The sequence below is a fragment of the Mus musculus genome, chromosome 3, assembly GCF_000001635.26.
Source record: "Mus musculus strain C57BL/6J chromosome 3, GRCm38.p6 C57BL/6J".
Classification (NCBI taxonomy): domain Eukaryota; kingdom Metazoa; phylum Chordata; class Mammalia; order Rodentia; family Muridae; genus Mus; species Mus musculus.
In genome coordinates this window covers 87,567,775-87,583,582 of record NC_000069.6, presented here as the reverse complement: position 1 = coordinate 87,583,582, position 15,808 = coordinate 87,567,775, and the positions used below count along the sequence as shown (strand labels likewise).

Below are 15,808 nucleotides of genomic sequence, written 5' to 3'. Positions count from 1 at the left end.
ATCTGGATGTAGGACTCTCAGCGACTTCTCCAACACCATGTCTTCCTGTGTGCCACCATGCTTTCTGCCATGATGACAATGAGCTAAATTTCAGAACCTATAAATGAGCCCCAGCTAAATGCCTTCCTTTATAATATAGAGTTGCCATCATGGTGTCTCTTCACAGTAATGGAAATCCTAACACAAACACATACACTAATTAAAACTAATAAAAAGTAATCTTAAAAATAAATAAATGTTATGATAAAACAGGAAAATAAGGGCTTTTAAAAAGTGCCCCACTGCAGTCATTCCAACCTGGAGTTATTTTTGTGAGAAAATTTTAACTACAATTTTAATTTAAAAAAATTTATTTATTTTATTTATATGAGTTTACTGTAGCTGTCTTCAGACACACACCAAAAGAGGGCATCAGATCCCATTACAGATGGTTGTGAGCCACTATGTGGTTTCTGGGAATTGAACTCAGGACCTCTGGAAGAGCAGTTGGTGCTCTTAACTGCTGAGCCATCTCTCCAGCCCCAAATTTAATTTTTTAGTATATATAATTCTATTTGAGTTATCTGGGTTATTTATTTATTTATTTATTTAGGTTTTGTTTGTTTGTTTGAGACAGGGTTTCTTTGTGTAGCCTTGGCTGTCTTGGAACTCCCACTGTAGACCAGGCTGGCCTCGAACTCACAGAGATCAGCTTGCCTCTACCTTCTGTGTGCTGGGACTAAAGGTATGCACCACCACCACTCAGCTTATCTGTTATTTGCATAAGTCTTTTAGATTTAAAAAATATTGTTGCTGTCCCTAGAAGCACTGCAGGCATGGCTGCTGTGTCACATGTGTGTCAGTAGGTGGCAGAGGAGAGGCCATATCTTTGCTCAGTGTAAACATCTGAATGATTAGTATAGCCTAACATTTCCTGAAAAAAAGTAAGCTTGAGATGACCTGGTCAGGGAGCTAGCCTGAGATGATCACTAGTCTACCAGTCAGGTGCTGCGCAGGTCCAGACAGGATCCCAGGGTTGGGATTGAGCCAGAGACTAGAAGAACCTTGCCCAGGACCTCTGGGCCTGTACAGAAATGAGCATGAGACAGAAGACCCCATGTTGCTCATGCTGCCGCTCAGGCAGGTCCCAGCAAGGAGCGAGATGAGATGACCAGGAGACTGGTGCCATGGACCTGGATAGGAAGTTATCCTGAGATGACCACCAGCCTGACACCTTGCAGGTCTTGGGGAGCAGACCATGCCCAAGATGACCTTGGCCTGGTGCCATAATGCACGAGCAAGGTATAGCATTCCTGACACCTCTCCTGAGAAAACCCCAGACACTCAGAGACCCTAGCACCACCAAGAGGAGCAAGTGAGTGGTGGAGAAGCAGAAGAGAAAGAGAAACAAAAGGACGTGGGCTCAATGAAGAGAGGCAGAATTGGACTCAAGGGTAGTGAGGGACAGTCTGATGTGAGTAGCCAGTGATGGCACCTGGAACCAAGATGGGCTCGTGGCCTGTGCTGCCACTGGGGGCCAAGTCTGGGTCCTTGACCCTGCAACATCAGGGGTCTGCTACCACCAATGACTGGGCTAATGCCCCTGGTCTGGGATAGGGAGCTCCCAGGGACATGCTGATGTCTGAGGGCTGTGCAGAACTCGCCTCACCCCTCACCTGGGCATCACAGGAAAGATGGCCCTGGGGATGTGAGAGTAGGAGAGTTGACCCCGCCCCTAGCCAGCTGCAGTACTCAGGAGAGTGGGCCCCCACACATTGCAGGACTTGTAGGTGAGCCAACCCAGAGAATATGAGTGTGGGAGAACTGGCCCTGCTACTGTCTCCCATGTGGAGGCGTGGACAAGGGAGAGATCCCCTCTTCACCCTTATCCCCCTCACCACCTGTGGCAGGTTGAAGAGCTGGTCCTGGGGTCATGAGAGCAGGAGAGCAGGAGAGCAGGAGAGCAGGCCCTGCCCCTCACTGGCTAAGGCATCTGGGAGAGTAGGCCCTGCACCTCTCCAGGGCAGCACAGTAGAGCTGGCCCTGGATGTGGGGGTTGCAGGTCAGCAGGCCCCAAGGGTGTGAGCACAGGAGAGCTGGCCTTGTCTCTTGTTTCTGTATGGTGCTGCCATTGTTTCTCCCCATATATGGCAAACAGGAGAGCTAGCCTGGGGTCATAAGAGCAGGAGAACTGGCCATGTCTCTCATTGGCTGCAACATTTGGGAGAGCAGGCCCTGCACCTTACCTGGGCAGCAGGGTAGAGCTGGGCCTGGGTGTGAGAGTTGCCAGTGAGCTTGCTCTAACGGTATAAGAATGAGAGAGCCAGTGGGCTGACCAGTTCAGATATCTCTCAGGCCCAGATCCATGGCTTTGAATTATCTCCCCACCCCCCAACATCTATCCCATTGATTAACTGGTGGGGTATATGGAGGAGCTGATCCTACAGATCCAATGCTACAGCATCTCCATAACATAGGACAACGACAGGATATTCCAGAGGAGTCCTAGTGAGGTTCCAGTATTGATAGAGTGTAAGACCCCATTTCGTGGACCCCCACTCTAGGCTCGGGAGAGAGCGCACCCAAAGAAACACGAGAATCCTTCTTGCTGTAAGCACATGAGGTAGTTTAATGATGGAGCTCTGGGTTGAAACATATCTCACGCAGGAGACAGTGGATTCGACCCCAAGGCTCGAAAGCTAGGGGGTTTTATGGGGTAAAGGGCTTAGGGGTGGGGAATTCAATATAGCAACACACTATTGGCTTATGCAAACATCAGCAGAAAAATTACATGTACGTGCAGGGTGTCAGAGTTCTGTGAGTTGTTGACTCAGTTCAGATAGCCCTGTTATGTCCTCACATTCCTCTTTATCTTTATGGTCAAGCTGTTCCCAGGAATGTTTTAACTACGGGGCATGCCCGGGTTTGTTTTTCTTTTTTCTCATCCCCAGGAAGCCTCTAGGCTCACAAACAACCAGCAATTTCTGAGTACTTTATATGACTTACAGGTCTTGAAATTTCATCTTTCTTTCAAGAGTAGCAGAAGTCAGAGGTCTCGTACCAGACCAATGAGTCATTGCAGTAAACATTCTCAAGCAAAGATGTGTGGGCAAACGGTATGCTGTTGGATACACCGTGACACAGTACAGCTTCCAAGGTGCAAGGGTGGAGGGCAGATACAAGGGGAGAGGGAGATGAGTGGGATTGGGGTGTCTGATGTGGAATTCACAAAGAACCAATAAAAAGGTTTAAAAAAATTGTTATTGCCAAGTAGTGTTGGTGTATCCCTTTAATGCCAGCATTTGGTGGGCAGAGGCAGGTGGATTTCTGAGTTCAAAGACAGTCTGGTCCATGGAACAAGTTCCAGAACAGGCAGGACTACATAGGAAACCCCTGTTTTGAAAAACAAACAAAGAAAAATGTTATTGATTTATTATTTTATGTGTATGAGTATTTTGTATGCATGTGTGTATGTGCAGCATGTGTGTGCCTGGTGCCCATAGAAACCTGAAGAAAGCAGATCCCCTGGGACTGGAGTTACAGATGTTGTGAGCCACTATGTGGGCGCTGGAAACCCCAGCTAGGTCCTCTGCAAGAGCAACGGTGTCTTAACTACTGAACATTCTCGCAGCCCCTTTTGTGCATTTCTGATCAGTTCAGTCTTTGCAAGAATTTGTCTGTTACATCTTCTCTTGTTTATGCTGTTCCTTTATTATGTTTTAATATATGAATACCATATTTCCTCTTTCATCCTTAGTATTTGTTGCTTTTTATGTTATCCAACTATAGTTTTATACATTTTATTGATGTTCTTAAATAATCAGCTCTTCTCTCACTGATTTTTTTTCTGTATTGTTTTTCTGTTTCGTTAATTTCTATGCTGACTTTTGTTTTCTTCTTTCAATATAATTAGCTTTCCCCCCCTCGTTTTGTAAGGTTGAACCTAAGGTCAGTCTTCTCTCTTAAGTAGCGTTTTCATGGAGTATGGAGTTGGCACAGCAATGAAGAGCAAATGTTGTTCTTCCAGGAGACACAAATTTGGTTCCTAGCACCCATATCAGGTGCCTCACAACCAATTATGACTGCAGCTCTGGGGGATACAAGGCCCTCTTCTGGCTTTCATGGGCACCTGCATTCGTGTGTGCGAACACGCGCGCACGCACACACACACACACACACACACACACACACACACACACACATACATACATATACATACATGAGCACATGCACAGATACAGATTTTTAAAAATATCTATAAAACAGCATTTTAACATTATGAAGGTCTCTTTAATGTTAGTTTTACTTTGATTGCACAGGCTTTGATATGTTTCTGTTCCCATTTTCATTCAGTTAAAAACCATGAATTATTTAAAAGCAAGTTACTTATTTTCCAAATATTTGGAGGTTTTTTTTTTATCCTGGAGATCATTGTTGTTAACTGCTTAGTTAAATACACTGTGGTTAGAGAATACTCGTTGACTGGTTTGACTCCTTTTAAAAAGTCTTACTTTATATTACTGAATAGTCTGTTTTTGTAAATGTCCCATACATTCTGCTTTTGGGTAAAGCCATCTCTCAATGTCAGCTAGGACAGTTTAGTTGACAGCACTGCTCAGTTCTTGTCCTTGTTTCGTTTTTAGGTTGCATTTACTGCTTTGCTCTCTGCTGCTCCATCAGGAAGAGATGGAAAAGGGGGAAGGCTTGAATCTTTTAAGTGCAATTATGGATTTGTCTGCTTTCAGTTCTACCCACTTCTCTTCATGTAACTTTTGCCACTAAATGTCCAATGGTTAGAACTACTTGTCCCGAGACTTGATGCTCAAGGGTGGAACACCAAGGGTGTCTTAGTCAGGGATTTTATTCCTGCACAAACATCATGACCAAGAAGCAAGTTGGAGAGGAAAGGGTTTATTCAGCTTACACTTCCATACTGCTGTTCATCACCAAGGAAGTCAGGACTGGAACTCAAGCAGGTCAGGAAGCAGGAGCTGATGCAGAGGCCATGGAGAGATGTTACTTACTGGCTTGCTTCCCCTGGCTTGCTCAGCTTGCTTGTTTATAGAACCCAAGACTACCAGCCCAGGGATGCCACCACCCACAATGGGCCCTCCTACCCTTGATCACTAATTGAGAAAATGCCTTACAGCTGGATCTCATGGAGGCATTCCCTCAATTGAAGCTCCTTTCTCTGTGATAACTCCAGCCTGTGCCAAGTTGACACACAAAACCAGCCAGTTACAAAGGGGGGACCCCCACCTGCTCAGAGGAGAGGGGGTGGGGGTAAGGATGTGGGAGGGGATGACTGGGAAGGGAGCAGTGAGCAGGATGTAGTGAATAAGTAAAACAAACAAACAAACAAATAAATAAATAAAAACTCCCAAATGAACAACAAAACAAAAGAATTATTTGTCCTTTTGACAAATTGGCCCCATATCATTTTGATGTGCTCCTCATCAGCCCAGATGACATTCTTGGCTATGAAATACATTTTATCTGGCACTGGCATAGCCACTCTTGCTTTCTATAGTACTTTCTATAGTACTCTATAGAGAGTTGGCATGACAAATCGTTTCCTAACCTTTCACTTAAAAAAAATTGTTTCTTTATATTTAATGTAAGTTTCAAGAAGTATGCATTTGCTCCCACTGTCATCTGACAATTACTTCCCTTTTAAATATATTAATTTTTATTACTTTCAAATATGCACATATGCCTACATGTGGATATGTGCACATGAATGGAATTTCCAGGAGAGGCCATAGAGATCAGATCTCCCTAGAGCTGAGTTACAGGCATGAGAGCCATGTGTTGTGAGTGCTGGGAACTGAGTTCGGGTCCTCTACAAGAGCAGTTTGTAGTATCTGCTCCTAAATACAAAGCTATCTCTTCAGCCTTAAGCTCTGCCTTGTTAACACATGTGGTGGTTTTGTAATATCCAAAATAAATTCAAGACTACCCAGTACCTTCCCCCTTCAAAAGGACTTTTGAAACTGTACTAGCAGGACAAGTACAGAGTCAGTTAAAAAGCTGGCTGACTAAACAAATATAGAAACATAGTTTTAACGGTCAAAATTACTAAGCTTCCAAAACAAGATTAGCAATTCTCCTGCCCCGCCTCACACTAAAAACACAAGGACAGACAAAATAAGAGTCACCCTATACAAACCAACCAATGTCTAAAAAGGTTATTGGCTACACCAATTAAAATAAGCCAAACTACCCTGGTGCCTATATCTGGCCCTTACAAAGTTATAAAAAGTGTGTTCTTTCTTTGTTCTGGGTCTCTCCTCTGGCCTGCATGCTGAGAGGGGCTCCCCAACATGTTGGATAAGTAAAATCCTCATGTGTTTGCAACGATGGCGATCTCTGTGGTCTTTGTGTGAGTGAGTAGTAAGGAAGAAGAAAAAGAGGAAGAGGAAGAGGAAGGAGAAGAAGCAGCAGCTAATTTAATTAATTATTTTTATGTGCATGGATGTTTTGCTTGCATATATATTCTTTTACCACATGTGTGCTTGGTATCTAGAGAGACCAACAGAGGGCATCAGATCCCCTGAGACTGAAGTTACAGATGGTAGTGAGCTGCCATGTGTGTGCCTGAACTGGGGTTCTCTGCAAGAGCAGTATATGCTCTTATCTACAGAGCCATCTTTTCAGTCTGTGGCTTAATCTTTAAAAGGATATTGTTTTAATTTAATATTTTTCTTTTTATGGTGACACAATGTTATGGTTAAAAATGTGGGCTCAGGAGTCAGTTACTGGACTTCCATTGTGTGTGTGTGTGTGTGTGTGTGTGTGTGTGTGTGTGCATGCAGCAGTGCGCATACAGGGGTCAGAGCAGAGGAAACTTGTGGAGTTCATGGCTCTCTTCCCACCTTTGCATAGGTTTCAGAGATAGACCCAACTGAGATGATCTGGTATATGCCATCTTACCAGCCTCTCAGATGAGCTGCTAATTTCAAATTACTTCTCTATAAAACATAGGTGGTAATATGACTCATTATAGTGCTGCTAAGAGATGCAACAAACTCAGCTATGAAAGAAGTTAAAGTAACTCCCCACACAGAAGAGATCTTTAAATATCCCAGCGTTCAAGAGGTAATACATTATTTCTAAAAGTTACTTTTATTACTTTATATTCCTGAGCGCCTTGTTTGCATGTCTGTATGTACATCATGTGAATGCCTGGTGTTTACAGAGGTCAGAAACAGGCCTACAATCTGGAGCCACCATGTAAGTGGTAGGAATTAAACCCTGGTCCTCTGGAAGAGCAGCCAATGTTATTAACTGCTGAACCATCTCTCCAGCCCCAGAAGCAATACATTACCTTGACTGAATTCTAAAAATCAGAAAATATTGAGAAGTGCTCAGTTAGAAGATCTTTGGTTTTCTTTATTTTACCAAACACTTCTCTTTTTTTTCTATTTATTTATTTAAAAAATTAATTTATTTTTTTACACTCCATATTCCATTCCCCGCCCTCCCATCCACCCTCTGACTGCTCCACATTCCACACTTCCTCTCGCCCACCCTCTGTCTCTCGTGGATGGCCCTAACCCCCAACCCCACCTGACCTCTAAACTCCCCGGGGCTCCATCTCCATTCTCTTGAGGGCAACAAACAAGTCTTAAGAGTACTGTCCGAGGTGCTGAAAACGTCCAGTAACTTTGTGGTTTGTTTTGTTTTGTTTTGTTTTGCTCTAAGTTAGGGCCTCTTTATATAGCCTTGACTGTCCCATAACTTGCTATGTAAACCAGGCTGGCCTTGAACTCACAGAGATTCACTTGCCTCTGCATCCCAAGGGCTGGGATTGAAGGCTTGTGGTACCATGCATCCCACCCCTGTAACTATTTTAACTCTGGCTAGAATCAATCCAGTTAGAGGATTTGGGGATTAATTCATAGTTACTTTTAAAAATATTTTATTTTTGACAAAACTCTTATCCCAGTACTTGTGGGACCGTGAAAGGCAGCCCATTTTCTGGTTGAGCTAGGTTTAAACCTTGGAGACCCAGCAGGTGTTCCTGCAAGGAATGGAAAGCTTTTGCCATGCTCCCAGACACCAGACTCCTGACACAAGGCCTCAGCTATCCACAATTCTGTGGCCATCAGTCACATAGGGCCCCTGGTATTCTGTCTGGACTCCACCCCCACAGTTACCTGGCAACAGCCAGGTAGGCCTGGCCTACTATAAAAGGGACTGCTTGCCCCCTCCTTTCTCTCAGCCTTGGTCTCCACCAAGCCAAGCCGCCTGTCCCTTTCCCTTCAGCTGCAGGCCAGAGCCATCCCCACTGGTCTCACTCTGTTCTCAGCTCTTCTGTGACATTGAGCAGCGTCTCCATCTCCAGTGTCCAAGAGCCTGAGAACCTGCCATCCCTGGCCTCCATGCGGCCCTTGGACCCACGAGCCAAACTCTGGCAGTTCCCTGGAGACCTCAGACTGCACTTCCCCATCCCTGGAGCGGGATCCTGTGGCTTCTCACAGCCCGACACCCACCTATCTGTGATATGAGGTGCCTGCAGTCAAACTTCCTGCATCCTGCCATGCCCAGTGGCCTGAGCCCTGGGCTGGAAGCAGACACGATTATAACCTGCAAGTACTTGGGAGGCAGAGGCAGGCAGATTTCTGTGAGTTCTAGGCCAGCCTGGGCTACAAATGTGAGTTGTCTTGAAAAACAAACAAAATAAAACAAAAGTGAAGCAAAAAGAAATGTTTTAATTTTCATTCTGGTTTCTTCAGTGACTTGCTGGTCATTCAAGAATGTATTGTTCGCTCTCAATACTTACATAGTTTCTGTGGTTTTTCCTCCTTATTGCTTTCATAATTTTATTCTACTAAGATCTTGTAATATATAATAAATCACTTTGATTCTTTTATATGTGTTGGGAATTCTTGTGACCTTTACTGTGGTCTATTTTAGAGGGGATTTCATCAAGTTTTGAGAATCATATGTATTCTGTATCTGTTGGATGGAATGTTTAACAGACATCTATTAATCTGTTTTCTCTATGGTGTAGTTTAACTTGTTGATGTTTAGTTTATGTGACCTATCTGTAGAGGAGAGTGGATTACTGAAGTTTCTTATTATATAGCTATTTGTCTTATTTACCTGACAAAATACCCAATAAGAGCAATTTAAGGAAGGAAGTGGGGAAGGAAAGAAGAAAGGAAGGAAGGAGGGAGGGATAAGGAGCTTATTTGGGTTACAGTTCTAGGGGATATAGTCAATCATGTCAGGGATGCTGGGACATCAGGAACAAGAGCTGGATGGTCACATTATGTGTGTCTGTGCTCCTTATTCAGCAAAAGGCCCCACCCTATGAAATGCTCCAGCATTTGCAGAGACTTCTCATTTGCATTATTACGTTGGGGGAGCAGGAAGTAGGGATCTCCCTCAAGCATGGGACTCGGAAAGGAGGCTCTTCCAGAGCCATCTGTGGTTTTGCTTATAATTACAAAAATAAAAATAAATAATATGACTTCCAAATAAGAAGGAAACCCATAATCAAAGTAGATAAATGTTAGAAAGAAAATTAAAATATACCAAAGGCCTTGTGTGTGTGTGTTTGTGTGTAAGAATGTAGTGTTTGTTGTATGCATGTGCGCACACACATGCAATTGCCTGTGTGGGCCTGTGCGTGTGAGTGTGCCTGTGTGTGTGCTTGTGTGCATGCACACATATGCATGTGTTGCATACCTGTGCTTATGCAGGTGCATGAGCATGCATACAGAGGCCAGAGCAGGGTTTTGGGATTCTTCCTGTATTTCTCTTTTTCATTGCCTTGAGACCAGGTCTTTAACTGGCCTGGCAGCTTGTCTTTTGCACTGGGTTGCTTGTCTCCTTCTTCTGATGCTCCGGTTGCAGGTATGTGCAGCCATGTCTGGTTGGCTACTTATTTATTATAAAACAAGGTTTTTCTGTGCCATTTGGGCTGGGTTGCCTGTCTTCACTTTCTAATGTTGGGGTTACAGGTATGTGTAGTCATGTCTGGCTATTTATTTTTTTTTATTATAAAATAAGGTTTTTCTGTGCAACCCTGGCTGTCCTGGAACTCACTCTGTAGACCAAGCTGGCCTTGAACTCAGAGATCCACCTGCCTCTGCCTCCTGAGTGCTGGGATTAAAGGTGAGTGCCCCACCGCCCAGTTCTGCTTTAAAAAAATAAAACATAATGTTTTATTTTTTGAAATTATAATATATCATTCCCCTCCCTTTCCTCCTCCTATGTGCCCTTCCTTTTTTCTCACTCAAATTCACGGCCTCTTTTTATTTAATTGTGAATGCACACATCTATGCATATGTATTCCTAAATATATAATAAATACAAATTAGTCCTTATAATGTTTCTTGTATGTATATGTTTTCAGGGACAACCATTTGGTATTTGATAACCAGTTGGTGTTCTCTTCTCTAGGGAAGGTTATTTCTCTCATTTCTTTAGTTCCCTGTGGTACTTTGTTTAGGGTTAGGGTCAGGGTCAGGGTCAGGGTCAGGGTTAGGGTTAGCTTTAGCATGTTGATGTGGTCCTTGCTTATAACATGCTCAGGCAGCCATATTGGTAAGGCTTCATGGTTGTAACTTCTCTGACATTTCTAGGAAACAAGCTCACAGCAGACTTACTGGCTCTCTGACCTTTTTTTTCGGGGGTGGGGGGCAGGCAGATTCAAGATAGGGTTTCTTTGTGTAGCCTTGGCTGTCCTGGAACTCACTCTGTAGACCAGGCTGGCCTGGAAATCAGAAATCTGCCTGCCTGCCTCTGCCTCCTAAGTGCTGGGATTAAAGGCATTTGCCACCGCTGTCTGGCAGCTCTCTGACTTTTACAACCTTTCTGTTCCCTCTTCTACAATGATCCCTGAGCCTTACATACAGGAGTTTTATTATAGACATATCATTTGGGACTGGGATGCACATGGTCTCCCTGAATTTTGATTGGTTGTAGTTTTTTTTTTTAAATAGTCTCAGTCTGCTGAAGAGAGAAGTTTCTTTAATAGATACTACACTTATCTGTGGATATAAGTATTTAGAATATAGTAAGGATTGTGCTGGTTTAGTAAAGTGGTGGTTGTAGGTTCTCCTCCAAGATTGATTGCTTCTCTATCCCCAGATAGTTGGCTAGGTTTCAAGTACCAGTCACAGTTTACCTCTTATTGAGTGTCTCTTAAGTCCCATTAAGGAAAGTGATTATTACCAACAAGGTATATGTGCCATTTGCACCTTAGGGTTATCCTGCCATGCTTGCTGTTGCGTTAGTTCATAGGCACCGTAGCTTGGTGGGATTCTTGTTTGCTTCCTTCTATTGGAAGCTTGCATGGCCCCCACTTGTGCTGTAAAAGCTAGTCCTCGGGAAGACGTCAGATCCAGCTCCTGTCCTCTGGGTCCTGTGTCCAAAGTGCATGGTCTTCAGCAACAGGGACTTACCTCCCACCTCTGGGTGGCCACCAAGGCAACAGAAATAGTCCATAATGTTTTGGGAGTGTCTTGGACAACCCTGCCCTACACGGAGGCTTCTCGTGCCTGGTTTTGTTAAGTAGTTTATGGCTTTGGCAGGGAGTGTTATCAGATAGGAAAAGTTTCATTTAAACAACAAATGCATGCATGTATGTATGTATGTATACATGGGCTTCTATGTAATAATATGATTCCTTATGACTTTCCCTGATATCTTTACTGTTAGTTAACTCCTCTTATTCTGTGTTAATCTCCCTCTTTCTCTCTACTAAAGCCTTCCCCCACTTTCCCCCATTAAATCACTCGTACTCTGATACTCTTTCTATTGCTCTCTCCTGGCATGGTCCCCTTTTACTACCCAGCTTTCTGCGGTTACTACAGGCTATATGGTTCCATCCAAAAATCTGGAGTTAGGAACTGAAGGTGGCAGACACAATATGGCTGTCTTGCTGGGTGTGGGACCCCTCACTCAATGTGAACTTTGAGGTCATCCAGTTACTGAACAGGTCACTTTTCTTTACAGTGGAATAGTATCCCATTGTGAGTATGTATCACGTCCCATCATCCACTTCTCAGTTGAAGGGCATTCAGGTTGTTTCCCTTTCCTAGCTATGGTGCGGAGAAGCGATAGACATGGCTAAGCAAGCATCTATGCCCTGCTTTTTACATGAACGTCGGCCATCTGAGCTCAGGTCTTCGACCTTACAGAGAAGTCACTCTTACTGACTGAGCCATCTTTCCAGCTTCCACAAATTATTTTTTTTAAATGCCAATAAGACAAAATTAAAAAAAAACCCTACTAAAATCATAGGGAGAAGGAAAAGGGGAGCAACGTGGGGGACAGAAGTGAAAGAAAAGAGTTTGCCTAATATGAAAAATAACATAAGTATATGTTAGACATTTAAAAGAATAAATAAATATGTAAATCTTGAAAAGTATGAATACTACTTAGTGTATAAGAGAGCTGGGGATATTCCTCAGAGCAGGGAGAGAGTGGTTACTTAGCATGTGCAAGGCCCTGGGTTCAATCTCAAGAACCACAAAAATAAAGAGAAAGGAGAGAGAAAAGAGACTGGAAGGAAAGAAGGGCGGCATGGGACTAACGCAATAGAGTTTTTTTCTTGTATTCTTTTAGGTCTTTGATGCTGTTTGCCAGATGTATGCTCTGTGCATGTGTGTGTGCGCGTGTGTGTGTGCGTGTGTGTGTGTGTGCATGTGTGTGCACATGTGTGCATGTGTGTGTGCACATGTGTGCATGTGTGCGTGCGTGTGCATGTGTGTGTGCACGTGTGTGCGTGTGCGTGTGCGTGTGTGTGTGCACGTGTGTGCGTGTGCGTGTGCGTGTGTGAATTAGCTCTTGTCTCGCCAATGACTGATGCTTTGGTGGAGCCTAGTTTGTCCATCAGAGCTGCCTTCACTTTAGTACCTCTCTTCTTTGCAGACTAGAAAGCTCTGTCGGCCACACCTAGCTTTTCAGCACGTAGACTGGGTCTATTCTCCCAACACTACCCAGTTTGCATCCCTGGGGTGGTTACTGTTCTAGCTAGAGAGTGTCTCTGAAGTTAGACAGTCAGAACTCCCATCTGCTTTCTAAACTTACTACGTGGTTAGGATTCTGCTGAAGGCAAGCAGCTATTGATACCAAGTAGATTTCCAGGGCTTTAGAGTTCTCAGACTCAAGCAGGGAAGCTCGCAGCAAGTAGATAAGTCAGAGGACAGTTTGCTCTCTGACTTCAGGCTCATGGATGCCAACCTTCAAAGTTGTTCTCAACTAATGAGGCACAGGAGTGAGGCTACCTTTTCTGTCCATTTCACTGTCTGGGTTTGCTTTACTTTTTAGTTTGTCAGCATACACTCCCTGACTCCCACCCCACTGCTCCCCCTCCACTGCTTTCCAGGCTGTCCCTCATCCTGGAGCTGTGGCATACTGAGTTCACGCTCCCTGCCTGTGACTGTAGTGTCAGGCCCATGGTTGTGCAGTACCTGGCTGAGCTGGGAGAGCTCTTAACCAATGACTAAACAAACCTGTTGGAGAAGTCATTGTCTCAGTGAGCTCTATGGCTGCATTTGAGGCCACTTGTCCTGTGCACAGGTCTGCAACCCCTTTGACCAGGACCACATGGTTTACCTGTCTGGTGAGCTTTTGTTTCCCATGCCCTTGTTAGGGGTCACACTGCTGGGACTGTGCTGGCTCCACACTTCTCAGTGCACCCGTCTTCTGTGTCTGCACTTCCCCCTGTCCTGTCATTCCTCCTGGCTTTCTGAAGTTCTTCTTCTTTCGGAAAGAATCTATTTTTCCTTATCCTAATTTGTCTCCTCCACTAAGCCGTACAGAGGCAGATTCTACTCTTACTGTGGCAGACAGCCTCTCTGTTCGTTAGGGTGATGCATCTGATGTAACAAATTCCAAAGTCCTGATGACTCCGCTAGGTGAATTTTTGGGAACTCTCTGTAATCACACTAGCAGATGGTAGGCATGAGGGTATAGGGTCTCTCTGATGCTTATGGATAAGTCCCAAACTCCTGCTCACAGAGACACAGTGTAGCCTGTCAGTGTCTTTAACACCAACAGCACGGTTGGTGTGACTCTTTCCTTGTGTGTTCCTGGTTTCATATGAAACCATTTTCTCGTCTTTGTTTATGCATCTTTAAATTCTATGTCTCAGGAATACTTGAGATTATTCCAAATTTATCATCTTTCCCCATTTCTTCTTCTCCTCCTAGTCTTTCTGAAAGTTCTGGAAACTTTAGGCAGTGAGGCCTAGCTGTAGGAAGTAGGTCTCTGGAGGTGTGTCTGATTTTTATCTCTTCCTTACTCTCATAGGTTCCTGCCTGACAGAGTATAAGGAGTCTTCTCTGTACATCCCCCCCCCCACACACACCCCCACCCCTGCCCTTACCCTATGGTTTTGACCAAGCAACCAGGACCTAAACCTTCTGAGACTATGGCCCCAATAGATCTTCCTTTAAGTTGTTTACAGTAGAAATCTTGTCACAATGATGAGAAGTTAGCCAATATTGTGGGAACAGGAGCGAGGACAGGGGTGAGAGGCGATGGAGTCACATGGCAAACCTGGGAAACAGACTCCAGAGACCAGCAACAGGGTGTAGATCTGAGTGTATTGTGCAGTTCATAAGCCTATATACAGTGTCTGAACCAACCTGAGCCCTAAATCCTTGGCCAATTGTATCTCGCCACACCACCACTGTGCTCCAATGAAAACCCTGCCGGATGACATAAGTCAGAAGCAACATTGTCACCTGATAGGACTTCCATGGAGACAGTGGAAGAAGCCACCATCTTAGCCTCTGTTCCTTTTTGCAGTCTCACTGGTGTTCCGGGAGCCATCTTAGATCTAATGCTGTGTACAGCAGATCAGGACGCTGAGGAGTCGCAGGAGCCTGTGGTGCCTCCTCTCTACCCCACTTCTTCCTTCACAAGGTTGATTACCTCATCCCCACAAATTATAACTAGAAAGTTCTAGAGTATTACCTGGCATTTAGTTAGCCCTTGATAAAAACTATTAAGAGTTCATGAATGTAGTTTCTCATTGTGCAGTTCATACTGGCTCACGGCAGCATTTGTTCACACTGGTTAATGGTATCATTTGTTCACACTGGCTCACAGCAGCATTTGTTCACATAGGTTAACAGCAGCATTAGTTCACATCTCTTCCAAGTTGTACATTTGCCATAGGCAGGTAGTTGGCCACTGATTGTAATGGGGGAATTTACTTCTTGGCCCTTGGCAAATGCTTTAAATCAGAATTAAAATGTTATTTTTGGAGAATAGGATCCAACTTTTTTTTTTTTAATCTAGAACAGTGCCTGGCACTTAGGAGGCATTTATTAAATACTTGTTGAACGGATAAGCCTATGGTTCTGAACATTGTTTAAGAAGTTCCTTCAAATCTTTTCAGCTATGGCTTGAACTAGTAGGGGCTCCCTGCAAAATTCTTAACCTCGGAAGCATCTGGCTGTGGGTGGTACTCAGGCCTGCTTCCTGGACAGACTCCAAAATCAAACTTTGAAATTTCGTCCTCTAAATCCCCATCTCTTAGAGGTGTCGATAAAGGGGATGTGGAATGGGAAGCAAAGTCAGCCTCAGATGGACTCAGGCTGACGGGCATTGCCAGGTTCTCAGGGTTCGGCCTCTGCTGTCTGCGTGGACCATGCTGCTGGCTTGCTCCATAGAGTTACAGCCTTGAGGCGCCTGAGAGCTTGCCACGCTTCGAGAATGAGCATCACAGTCCCCATGTGCATGCTAGACTAATGAGTGAAACATGTGGACCTGACGGCAGGTGTCTAAGTTCGAGGGTGGGGACCTCTGTGTTAGAAGCAGGTGTGAGGTTATGTGTGGACCTGGCTGTCACTTCCTTCGT

The 15,808-nt window shown here is 44.4% G+C and overlaps 1 pseudogene; it reads left to right on the top strand.

The window, feature by feature from the left end:
- Positions 1-791: 791 nt before the first annotated feature.
- Gm25167 lies at positions 792-911 on the top strand (annotated as a pseudogene).
- Positions 912-15,808: the final 14,897 nt, after the last annotated feature.